Here is a 12,872-nt window from a genome sequence, read left to right as displayed (position 1 = left end):
GCCACAGGGCGCCGTACGGGCCAGCCATCCCCCATCCGGCGCGGCACTGTAGCCATGTTGGCCTCGATGTCACCCACGACAGGTGCCAGTACGGCCCGTGGGCGGCGGGCCCCTTTGCCAGAGAGACATCTGAAGACGGCCCGGCCTCCTCTAGTCGGCCAGGGATGTGGCCGGCTCCCAATAGCCGGCAACCTCCCTCCCTCGAGGCATGCACCCCATTGAGGAGACAAGACGAGGTAAGGCTACAGTGAGAGCTCGCAAGGCGGCAACACTGTAGCCACGCTTACCTCGACAAAGCCCTCGTCATCAGAGGCGAGGCAACAGTAGCCAGCCGCCGACAAAGCCCCCAAGCGGTGGGGCCGGCGTGCTGGCCAAGAAGCCGGCAGCCGGCGGGACCCACCAGTCGGTGGGCCCCAATGATCGGCGGAGAAGCCGGCGAGCATAGACACTGACGGCTGGGACCCGCGCCCAGCCGGATTACCATTGTACCCCTGGGGGGTAGGCCTATATAAACCCCCGGGACACCCATGCAAAGGGTTGATCCCATAGAGTTTTCACACACCATATAGAGAGAAGAGGAGAGCTAGCCCTCCCCTTCTTCTTCCTCTAGCCAGACAGCTCAAGGAGCACTTGTAGCTACTTGTATTGATCTAGTGATCATGCGGAGACCCCGCAGAGGAGGACTAGGGGTGTTATATCCACGGAGAGACCCGAACCTGGGTAAGATTCGCCGGCGTGCATGTCTTCGCCTCATCCCGTTTCCAGGCACCGACGACGTCTTACTGGCTCCCACAATGATAAGCCACCCGTTGGCATATGTCGCACCTACCACCCGACATTTGGCGCCCACTGTGGGGCCAGGTGCACCGTCATCCGGAGACCTGTTCTGGACGGGAACCCTCTTTCTCCCCCGCGAGCGCAGCCAGCCTGCTGCACCCGATGGCGCTTGCCCCGACGGGCTGCAAGGCGTTGACGATGCCTGCGCAGCGAGCTGCCTCGCCGATCTTCTTGGCGAGACTCGCATCTCCGACGAGCCCGCGTCCGATGCGGGCACGGACTACCCCGAGAGTCGCCTCGTCAGCCTCCTCGACCAACTTCACGTCTCCAGCGAGCTTGCTGTAGACTTGGAGTCGGTCGGCTCCACCGACCCGATGCTTGTCGACTCCGACACGGCATCGCTCGACGCCTACCCCACCGACGTGGTAGTCTTCAACGACCCTCTCCCTCGAGCTGACAGCGGCGGCAGCATTGTCACTGAGGTGCTGGTCATCAGCCACGTCGCCGACTCGGGCGAGAACGCCCACGACGCCCTACAAGCGGCGATGCATGGCTTGTCCGTCCCCATCCCGGCCGACGCCGACGTCGGGACCCTGGAGGCACGCCGCCTGGCCCTCATCGCGGAGGGCTAGAAGATAGCCTGCATGAGACGCCTCACCAAGGCCCACCAGCGCGAAGTCAACCGCGCCGCCTTCGGTACGCCGCCTCAGGGCGGGCCGAGCCGAGCCGGCTTCGTCAAAAAGCGCGGCGCGGCCATCGCCAGCATGCTGGGGGCAGACCGCCCCGTCTACGCCACCTCGCTCGAAAATCTGCGAGCCGCTCAGGCGGCCGCTGAAGAGCTAAATGGGCTGGGGCCTGATGAGCTCCCCTACATGACAAGGCGCATCCAGTAGCTGATCGACGCGGCCGTAGAACGGCATGAAGCTGGCGCCCGCGCTGAGAGTCCTCCCCCACGCCGAGAGCACGCTGCGACATCCCGGTCGCCGAGTGCGAGCGGCGCCCGCACAAGAAAAGACAAGGAGCCGGCTGCTAGCCGCAGCCAGACTGGGATCACCATCGAGCGCGACGCGGAAGGCCGCCCTCGAGTAGTGGAATGCCAAGGCAATCCGCCTCCTCCCCCGCCTCGAGGGGGGAGATATCCCACCCTGCCGCCTGTCACGCATCCGACTCTTGGTGGTCGACTAGGCCATCCCGAAGGAGTCGGCGAGAACGACGCCTGCCACTAGATCGAGCGCCTAGCTCGATCCCTGGCGCTAGAAGAAGAAGATGATGTCGGCCGGCCATGCTTTGGCCCCCGCATCCACGACGAGCCCTTCCCCAAAGGGCTCTCGCTCCCTAGAGACACGCCCAAGTACAACGGCTCTGTGAAGCCGAAAGATTGGCTCATCGACTACTCCACCGCTGTCAGCATAGCGAACGGCAATAGGCGCGTAGCCGTGAAGTACATCCCTCTCATGCTGCAAGGCAGAGCACGCACCTGGCTCAACAGCCTCAAGCCCTACAGCGTCAACAGCTGGCTGGACTTCATGGAAGACTTCGTCCGCAACTTCACCAGCACGTACAAGCGGCCTCCCAAGCCCCGCCAGCTCTCCCTGTGCGTCCAAGGGACCAACGAGTCGACCCGTGACTACCTCACGCGGTGGGCCGAGCTCCGCAACTCCTGCGAGGGGGTGCACGAGGTTCAAGCCATCGAATACTTCACCGTCGGGTGCCGAGAGGGCACCCTCCTCAAGCACCGACTCCTCTGCGACGAGCCAGCTACCCTCGACGAGCTGCTGGTTATTGCAGACAAGTACGCCATAGCCGACTCCTCGATGAAGACCGAGCTCCGAGTGGACGCCTCTGGGAAGGTGCTCGCTCCGGCTCCTAAGACACCGGCTGGCGACTCCAATCGGCGCCCCTACCAAAACGGCCACAAGCTCAAGGCCCCAATGCCGCCTTCCACCAGTCGGCAGGTGGCCACCAGTGGCGTAGCCAGCCCAATACACCAGGGTGGTCCATTAATAAAAATATTAACATAAGTTATTTATTTTTTAAAAAAATATTTATTTTACTACATTATATACAAGCTATGGGGAAATTCCAGGGTGGTCCATGGACCACCCTGGCCACCCCCTAGCTACGCCACTGGTGGCCACAGTCGACGATGAACAGCCCGAAGAACGGCCCGCTCCCAAGAAGAAGGGCGGCAGGCCAGCTTGGCAGCCGGCCTTCTCCTACGAGCAGACTCTCGATGCCCCCTGCAAGTTCCACAGCGGCGCAAAGCCGTCCAACCACACAACCCGAAAGTGCCACTGGCTCACACGGATCTCCAAGGGCGAGGGGCTGGTGCCGCCTCCGCCTCCCGGCCCACCGCCTCCAGCCCCCCAGCAGCCGGCTGCTCGACCAACAGTCGGAGCCATTCAAGATGAGTTCCCTGATGAGCACGCCGCCTACGTCGTCTTCACGAGCCAAGTCGAAGACAAGCGCAGCTGGCGCCGACAACACCAAGAGGTCAACGCAGTCGCCTCCAGCAACCCCGAGTTCATGCATTGGTCCGAAAGACCTATCAACTGGAGCCAGGCCGATCACCCAGAGGTGATGCCGTCCCCTGGCTCCTACGCATTGGTGTTGGTGTTGGGGAACGTAGTAATTAAAAAAAAATCCTACGCACACGCAAGATCATGGTGATGCATAGCAACGAGAGGGGAGAGTGTTGTCCACGTACCCTCGTAGACCGACAGCGGAAGCGTTATCACAACGCGGTTGATGTAGTCGTACGTCTTCACGATCCGACCGATCAAGTACCGAATGTACGACACCTCCAAGTTCTACACACGTTCAGCTCGATGACGTCCCTCGAACTCCGATCCAGCCGAGTGTTGAGGGAGATTTTCGTCAGCACGATGGCGTGGTGACGATGATGATGTTCCACCAACGCAGGGCTTCGCCTAAGCTCCGCAACGGTATTATCGAGGTGTAATATGGTGGAGGGGGGCACCGCACACGGCTAAAATATCGTATATCAAGTGTGTAGAGAGGTGCCCCCCTGCCCCCGTATATAAAGGAGCAAGGGGGAGGCCGGCTGCCTATGGGCACGCCTAGTAGGAGTAGGACTCCCCTTTCCTAGTCCTACTAGGAAAAGAAGGGGGAAGGAAAGAGAGGGAGAGGGAGAGGGAAAGGGGGCTGCGCCCCCTCTCCTAGTCCAACTAGGACTCCTCCTAGGAGGGGGCGCGCCACCTCCTGGCTGCTGCCCTCTCTCTCCCCTCAAGGCCCACTAAGGCCCAATACTTCCCCGGGGGTGCCGGTAACCCTCCGGCACTCCGGTTTAATCCGAAACTTCTCCGGAACACTTCCGGTGTCCGAATATAGTCGTCCAATATATCAATCTTTATGTCTCAACCATTTCGAGACTCCTCGTCATGTCTGTGATCACATCCGGGACTCCGAACAACCTTCGGTACATCAAAACATATAAACTCATAATATAACTGTCATCGTAACTTTAAGCGTGCGGACCCTTCGGGTTCGAGAACTATGTAGACATGACCGAGACACCTCTCCGGTCAATAACCAATAGCGGGACCGGATGCCCATATTGGCTCCCACATATTCTACGAAGATCTTTATCGGTCAGACCGCATAACAACATACGTTGTTCCCTTTGTCATCGGTATGTTACTTGCCCGAGATTCGATCGTCGGTATCTCGATACCTAGTTCAATCTCGTTACCGGCAAGTCTCTTTACTCGTTCCGTAATACATCATCCCGCAACTAACTCATTAGTCACAATGCTTGCAAGGCTTATAGTGATGTGCATTACCGAGTGGGCCCAGAGATACCTCTCCGACAATCGGAGTGACAAATCCTAATCTCGAAATACGCCAACCCAACAAGTACCTTTGGAGACACCTGTAGAGCACCTTTATAATCACCCATTTACGTTGTGACGTTTGGTAGCACACAAAGTGTTCCTCCGGTAAACGGGAGTTGCATAATCTCATAGTTATAGGAACATGTATAAGTCATGAAGAAAGCAATAGCAACATACTAAACGATCGGGTGCTAAGCTAACGGATTGGGTCATGTCAATCACGTCATTCTCCTAATGAGGTGATCCCGTTAATCAAATGACAACTCATGTCTATGGCTAGGAAACATAACCATCTTTGATTAACGAGCTAGTCAAGTAGAGGCATACTAGTGACACTCTGTTTGTCTATGTATTCACACATGTATTATGTTTCCGGTTAATACAATTCTAGCATGAATAATAAACATTTATCATGATATAAGGAAATAAATAATACTTTATTATTGCCTCTAGGGCATATTTCCTTCAGTCTCCCACTTGCACTAGAGTCAATAATCTAGATTACACAGTAATGATTCTCACACCCATGGAGTCTTGGTGCTGATCATGTTTTGCTCGTGGAAGAGGCTTAGTCAGCGGGTCTGCAACATTCAGATCCGTATGTATCTTGCAAATTTCTATGTCTCCCACCTGGACTAAATCCCGGATGGAATTGAAGCGTCTTCTGATGTGCTTGGTCCTCTTGTGAAATCTGGATTCCTTTGCTAAGGCAATTGCACCAGTATTGTCACAAAAGATTTTCATTGGTCCCGATGTACTAGGTATGACACCTAGATCGGATATGAACTCCTTCATCCAGACTCCTTCATTTGCTGCTTCCGAAGCAGCTATGTATTCCGCTTCACACGTAGATCCCGCCACGACACTTTGCTTAGAACTGCACCAACTGACAGCTCCACCGTTCAATGTAAATACGTATCCGGTTTGCGATTTCGAATCGTCCGGATCAGTGTCAAAGCTTGCATCAACGTAACCTCTTACGATGAGCTCTTTGTCACCTCCATAAACGAGAAACATATCCTTAGTCCTTTTCAGGTATTTCAGGATGTTCTTGACCGCTGTCCAGTGATCCACTCCTGGATTACTTTGGTACCTCCCTGCTAAACTTATAGCAAGGGACACATCAGGTCTGGTACACAGCATTGCATACATGATAGAGCCTATGGCTGAAGCATAGGGAACATCTTTCATCTTCTCTCTATCTTCTGCAGTGGTCGGGCATTGAGTCTTACTCAATCTCACACCTTGTAGTACAGGCAAGAACCCTTTCTTTGCTTGATCCATTTTGAACTTCTTCAAAACTTTGTCAAGGTATGTGCTTTGTGAAAGTCCAATTAAGCGTCTTGATCTATCTCTATAGATCTTTATGCCTAATATATATGCAGCTTCACCGAGGTCTTTCATTGAAAAACTCTTATTCAAGTATCCCTTTATGCTATCCATAAATTCTATATCATTTCCAATCAGTAATATGTCATCCACATATAATATCAGAAATGCTATCGAGCTCCCACTCACTTTCTTGTAAATACAGGCTTCTCCAAAAGTCTGTATAAAACCAAATGCTTTGATCACACTATCAAAGCGTTTATTCCAACTCCGAGAGGTTTGCATCAGTCCATAAATGGATCGCTGGAGCTTGCACACTTTGCTAGCTCCCTTTGGATCGACAAAACCTTCCGGTTGCATCATATACAACTCTTCTTCCAGAAATCCATTCAGGAATGCAGTTTTGACATCTATTTGCCAAATTTCATAATCATAAAATGCGGCAATTGCTAACATGATTCGGACAGACTTAAGCATCGCTACGGGTGAGAAGGTCTCATCGTAGTCAATCCCTTGAACTTGTCGAAAACCTTTCGCAACAAGTCGAGCTTTATAGACAGTAACATTACCATCAGCGTCAGTCTTCTTCTTGAAGATCCATTTGTTTTCAATGGCTTGCCGACCATCGGGCAAGTCAACCAAAGTCCATACTTTGTTCTCATACATGGATCCCATCTCGGATTTCATGGCTTCAAGCCATTTTGCGGAATCTGGGCTCACCATCGCTTCTTCATAGTTCGTAGGTTCGCCATGGTCTACTAACATAACCTCCAGAACAGGATTACCGTACCACTCTGGTGCGGATCTTGATCTAGTTGACCTACGAAGTTCAGTAATAACTTGATCTGAAGTTTCATGATCATTATCATTAACTTCCTCACTAATTGGTGTAGGTGTCGCAGAAACTGATTTCTGCGATGATCTACTTTCCAATAAGGGAGCAGGTACAGTTACCTCATCAAGTTCTACTTTCCTCCCACTCACATCTTTCGAGAGAAACTCCTTCTCTAGAAAGGATCCATTCTTAGCAACGAATATCTTGCCTTCGGATCTGTGATAGAAGGTGTACCCAACAGTCTCCTTTGGGTATCCTATGAAGACACATTTCTTCGATTTAGGTTCGAGCTTATCAGGTTGAAGTTCCTTCACATAAGCATCGCAACCCCAAACTTTAAGATACGATAACTTCGGTTTCTTGCCAAACCATAGTTCAAAAGGCGTCGTCTCAACGGATTTCGATGGTGTCCTATTTAGAGTGAATGCAGCCATCTCTAAAGCATAACCCCAAAACGATAGCGGTAAATCAGTAAGAGACATCATAGATCGCACCATATCTAATAAAGTACCGATTACGACGTTCGGACACACCATTACGCTGTGGTGTTCCGGGTGGCGTGAGTTGCGAAACTATTCCGCATTGTTTCAAATGTAGGCCAAACTCGTAACTCAAATATTCTCCTCCACGATCAGATCGTAGGAATTTTATTTTCTTGTTACGATGATTTTCAACTTCACTCTGAAATTCTTTGAACTTTTCAAATGTTTCAGACTTATGTTTCATTAAGTAGATATACCCATATCTGCTCAAATCATCCGTGAAGGTGAGAAAATAACGATATCCGCCACGAGCCTCAATATTCATCGGACCACATACATCTGTATGTATGATTTCCAACAAATCTGTTGCTCTCTCCATAGTTCCGGAGAACGGTGTTTTGGTCATCTTGCCCATGACGCACGGTTCGCAAGTACCAAGTGATTCAAAATCAAGTGATTCCAAAATTCCATCAGTATGGAGTTTCTTCATGCGCTTTACACCGATATGACCCAAACGGCAGTGCCACAAATAAGTTGCACTGTCATTATTAACTCTGCATCTTCTGGCTTCGACATTATGAATATGTGTATCACTACTATCGAGATTCATTAAAAATAGACCACTCTTGAAGGGTGCATTACCATAAAAGATATTATTCATATAAATAGAACAACCATTATTCTCTGATTTAAATGAATAACCGTCTCGCATTAAACAAGATCCAGATATAGTGTTCATGCTCAACGCTGGCACCAAATAACAATTATTTAGGTCTAAAACTAATCCCGAAGGTAGATGTAGAGGTAGCGTGCCGACGGCGATCACATCGACTTTGGAACCATTTCCCACGCGCATCGTCACCTCATCCTTAGCCAATCTTCGCTTAATCCGTAGCCCCTGTTTCGAGTTGCAAATATTAGCAACAAAATCAGTATCAAATACCCAGGTGCTACTGCGAGTATTAGTAAGGTACACATCAATAACATGTATATCACATATACCTTTGTTAACCTTGGCATCCTTCTTATCCACCAAATACTTGGGGCAGTTCCGCTTCCAGTGACCAGTGTGCTTACAGTAGAAGCACTCAGTTTCAGGCTTAGGTCCAGATTTGGATTTCTTCTCCTGAACAGCAACTTGCTTGCTGTCCTTCTTGAAGTTCCTTTTCTTCTTCCCTTTGCCCTTTTTCTTGAAACTAGTGGTTTTACTGACCATCAACACTTGATGCTCCTTTTTGATTTCTACCTCTGCTGCCTTTAGCATTGCGAAGAGCTCGGGAATTGTCTTATCCATCCCTTGCATGTTATAGTTCATCACGAAGCTCTTGTAGCTTGGTGGCAGTGATTGAAGAATTCTGTCAATGACGCAATCATCCGAAGTTGAACTCCCAGTTGAATCAAGTGATTATTATACCCAGACATTCTGAGTATATGCTCACTGACAGAACTATTCTCTTCCATCTTGCAGCTATAGAACTTATTGGAGACTTCATATCTCTCAATCCGGGCATTTGCTTGAAATATTAACTTCAACTCCTGGAACATCTCATATGCTCCATGACGTTCAAAACGTCGTTGAAGGCCCGGTTCTAAGCCGTAAAGCATGGCACACTGAACTATTGAGTAGTCATCAGCTTTGCTCTGCCAGACGTTCATAACTTCTGGCGTAGCTCTTGCAGGAGGCCTGGCACCTAGCTGTGCTTCCAGGACGTAATTCTTCTGTGCAGCAATGAGGATAATCCTCAAGTTACGGACCCAGTCCGTGTAATTGCTACCATCATCTTTCAACTTAGCTTTCTCAAGGAACGCATTAAAATTCAACGGAACAACAGCACGGGCCATTTATCTACAATTAACATAGACAAGCAAGATACTATCAGGTACTAAGTTCATGATAAATTTAAGTTCAATTAATCATATTACTTAAGAACTCCCACTTAGATAGATATCCCTCTAATCATCTAAGTGATTACGTGATCCAAATCAACTAAACCATGTCCGATCATCACGTGAGATGGAGTAGTTTCAATGGTGAACATCACTATGTTGATCATATCTACTATATGATTCACGCTCGACCTTTCGGTCTCTGTGTTCCGAGGCCATATCTGCATATGCTAGGCTCGTCAAGTTTAACCTGAGTATTCCGCGTGTGCAACTGTTTTGCACCCGTTGTATTTGAACGTAGAGCCTATCACACCCGATCATCACGTGGTGTCTTAGCACAAAGAAATTTCGCAACGGTGCATACTCAGGGAGAACACTTTTATCTTGAAATTTTAGTGAGAGATCATCTTATAATGCTACCGTCAATCAAAGCAAGATAAGATGCATAAAGGATTAACATCACATGCAATCAATATAAGTGATATGATATGGCCATCATCATCTTGTGCTTGTGATCTCCATCTCCGAAGCACCGTGCTTGTGATCTCCATCTTCGAAGCACCGTTATGATCACCATCGTTACCGGCGCACCGTGTTCGTGATCTCCATCTCTGAAGCACCGTGTTCGTGATCTCCATCTCTGAAGCACCGTGTTCGTGATCTCCATCTCCGAAGCACCGTCATGATCACCATCATCACCGGCGCAACACCTTGATCTCCATCGTAGTATCGTTGTCGTCTCGCCAACTCATTGCTTTTACGACTATCGCTACCGCTTAGTGATAAAGTAGAACTATTACATGGCGATTGCATCTCATACAATAAAGCGACAACCATATGGCTCCTGCCAGTTGCCGATAACTCGGTTACAATACATGATCATCTCATACAACAAATTATATTACCTCATGTCTTGACCATATCACATCACAACATGCCCTGCAAAAACAAGTTAGACATCCTCTACTTTGTTGTTGCAAGTTTTACGTGGCTGCTATGGGCTTAGCAAGAACCGTTCTTACCTACGCATCAAAACCACAACGATAGTTTGTCAAGTTGGTGCTGTTTTGACCTTCGCAAGGACCGGGCGTAGCCACACTCGTTTCAACTAAAGTGAGAGAGACAGACACCCGCCAGTCACCTTTAAGCAGCGAGTGCTCCGAACGGTGAAACCAGTCTCGCGTAAGCGTACGCGTAATGTCGGTCCGGGCCGCTTCATCTCACAATACCGCTGAACCAAAGTATGACATGCTGGTAAGCAGTATGACTTATATCGTCCACAACTCACTTGTGTTCTACTCGTGCATAGCATCAACGCATAAAACCAGGCTCGGATGCCACTGTTGGGGAACATAGTAATTTCAAAAAAAATCCTACGCACATGCAAGATCATGGTGATGCATAGCAACGAGAGGGGAGAGTGTTGTCCACGTACCCTCGTAGACCGACAGCAGAAGCGTTATCACAACGCGGTTGATGTAGTCGTACGTCTTCACGATCCGACCGATCAAGTACCGAACGTACGGCACCTCCAAGTTCTACACACGTTCAGCTCGATGACGTCCCTCGAACTCCGATCCAGCCGAGTGTTGAGGGAGAGTTTCGTCAGCACGACGGCGTGGTGACGATGATGATGTTCCACCGACGCAGGGCTTCGCCTAAGCTCCGCAAAGGTATTATCGAGGTGTAATATGGTGGAGGGGGCACCGCATACGGCTAAAATATCATATATCAAGTGTGTAGAGAGGTGCCCCCTGCCCCTGTATATAAAGGAGCAAGGGGGAGGCCGGCTGCCTATGGGCGCGCCAAGGAGAGGGGGGGAGTCCTCCTCCTAGTAGGAGTAGGACTCCCCTTTCCTAGTCCTACTAGGAAAAGAAGGGGGGAAGGAAAGAGAGGGAGAGGGAGAGGGAAAGGGGGCTGCGCCCCCCTCTCCTAGTCCAACTAGGACTCCTCCTGGGAGGGGGCGTGCCACCTCCTGGCTGCTGCCCTCTCTCTCCCCTCAAGGCCCACTAAGGCCCAATACTTCCCCGGGGGGTTCCGGTAAACCTCCGGCACTCCGGTTTAATCCGAAACTTCTCCGGAACACTTCCGATGTCCGAATATAGTCGTCCAATATATCAATCTTTATGTCTCGACCATTTCGAGACTCCTCGTCATGTCCGTGATCACATCCGGGACTCCGAACAACCTTCGGTACATCAAAACATATAAACTCATAATATAACTATCATCGTAACTTTAAGCGTGTGGACCCTTCGGGTTCGAGAACTATGTAGACATGACCGAAACACCTCTCCAGTCAATAACCAATAGCGGGACCTAGATGCCCATATTGTCTCCCACATATTCTAGAAGATCTTTATCGGTCAGACCGCATAACAACATACGTTATTCCCTTTGTCATCGGTATGTTACTAGCCCGAGATTCGATCATCGGTATCTCGATACCTAGTTCAATCTAGTTACTGGCAAGTCTCTTTACTCGTTCCGTAATACATCATCCCGCAACTAACTCATTAGTCACAATGCTTGCAAGGCTTATGGTGATGTGCATTACCGAGTGGGCCCAGAGATACCTCTCCGACAATCGGAGTGACAAATCCTAATCTCGAAATACGCCAACCCAACAAGTACCTTTGGAGACACCTGTAGAGCACCTTTATAATCACCCATTTACGTTGTGAGGTTTGGTAGCACACAAAGTGTTCCTCCGGTAAACGGGAGTTGCATAATCTCATACTTATAGGAACATGTATAAGTCATGAAGAAAGCAATAGCAACATACTAAACGATCGGGTGCTAAGCTAACGGATTGGGCCATGTCAATCACGTCATTCTCCTAATGAGGTGATCCAGTTAATCAAATGACAACTCATGTCTATGGCTAGGAAACATAACCATCTTTGATTAACGAGCTAGTCAAGTAGAGGCATACTAGTGACACTCTGTTTGTCTATGTATTCACACATGTATTATGTTTCCGGTTAATACAATTCTAGCATGAATAATAAACATTTATCATGATATACGGAAATAAATAATACTTTATTATTGCCTCTAGGGCATATTTCCTTCAGTTGGATGTCACCCTCGCAACGGAGAGGCGGGCTGCCCAATTCTCCTGCGTTCTGATTGATGGCGGAAGCAGTATCAACATACTGTACCGCGACACCATGGAGAAGTTGAACCTCAAGGCGAAGCAGCTCATGCCGAGCCGGACCGTTTTCCATGGCATCGTACCCGGCCTCTCCTGTTCCCCGATCGGCAAGATCAAGATGGATGTTCTCTTCGGAGACAAGGATCACTTTCGCCGAGAAGCAATCTGGTTCGAGGTAGTGGATCTGGAAAGCCCTTACCATGCCTTGCTTGGCCGACCTGCTCTGGCCATGTTCATGGCTGTGCCCCACTACGCCTACCAGAAGATGAAGATGCCGAGCTCGAAGGGGATCATCACTGTGGCCGGCGACTACAAGAAGTCCATCGAGTGCGCTATAGCCAGCAGCCGACTAGCCGAGTCCCTCGTAGTGGCAGAAGAGAGGAAGATGCTGGATCGAGTTGTGGCCATGGCCGGCAAGCAGCCGGCCTTGTCCCCCAACCCCAAGGAGAATGATGCGCAGGGCTCCTTCCAGCCGGCCAAGGAGACGAAGATGGTACCTCTGGACCCGGAGAACCCGTAGAGGTTCGCAGTCATCGGTGCAAACCTGGACA

Source organism: Triticum aestivum, chromosome 3D, assembly GCF_018294505.1.
Source record: "Triticum aestivum cultivar Chinese Spring chromosome 3D, IWGSC CS RefSeq v2.1, whole genome shotgun sequence".
NCBI lineage: Eukaryota > Viridiplantae > Streptophyta > Magnoliopsida > Poales > Poaceae > Triticum > Triticum aestivum.
This window is presented reverse-complemented; position numbering follows the sequence as displayed.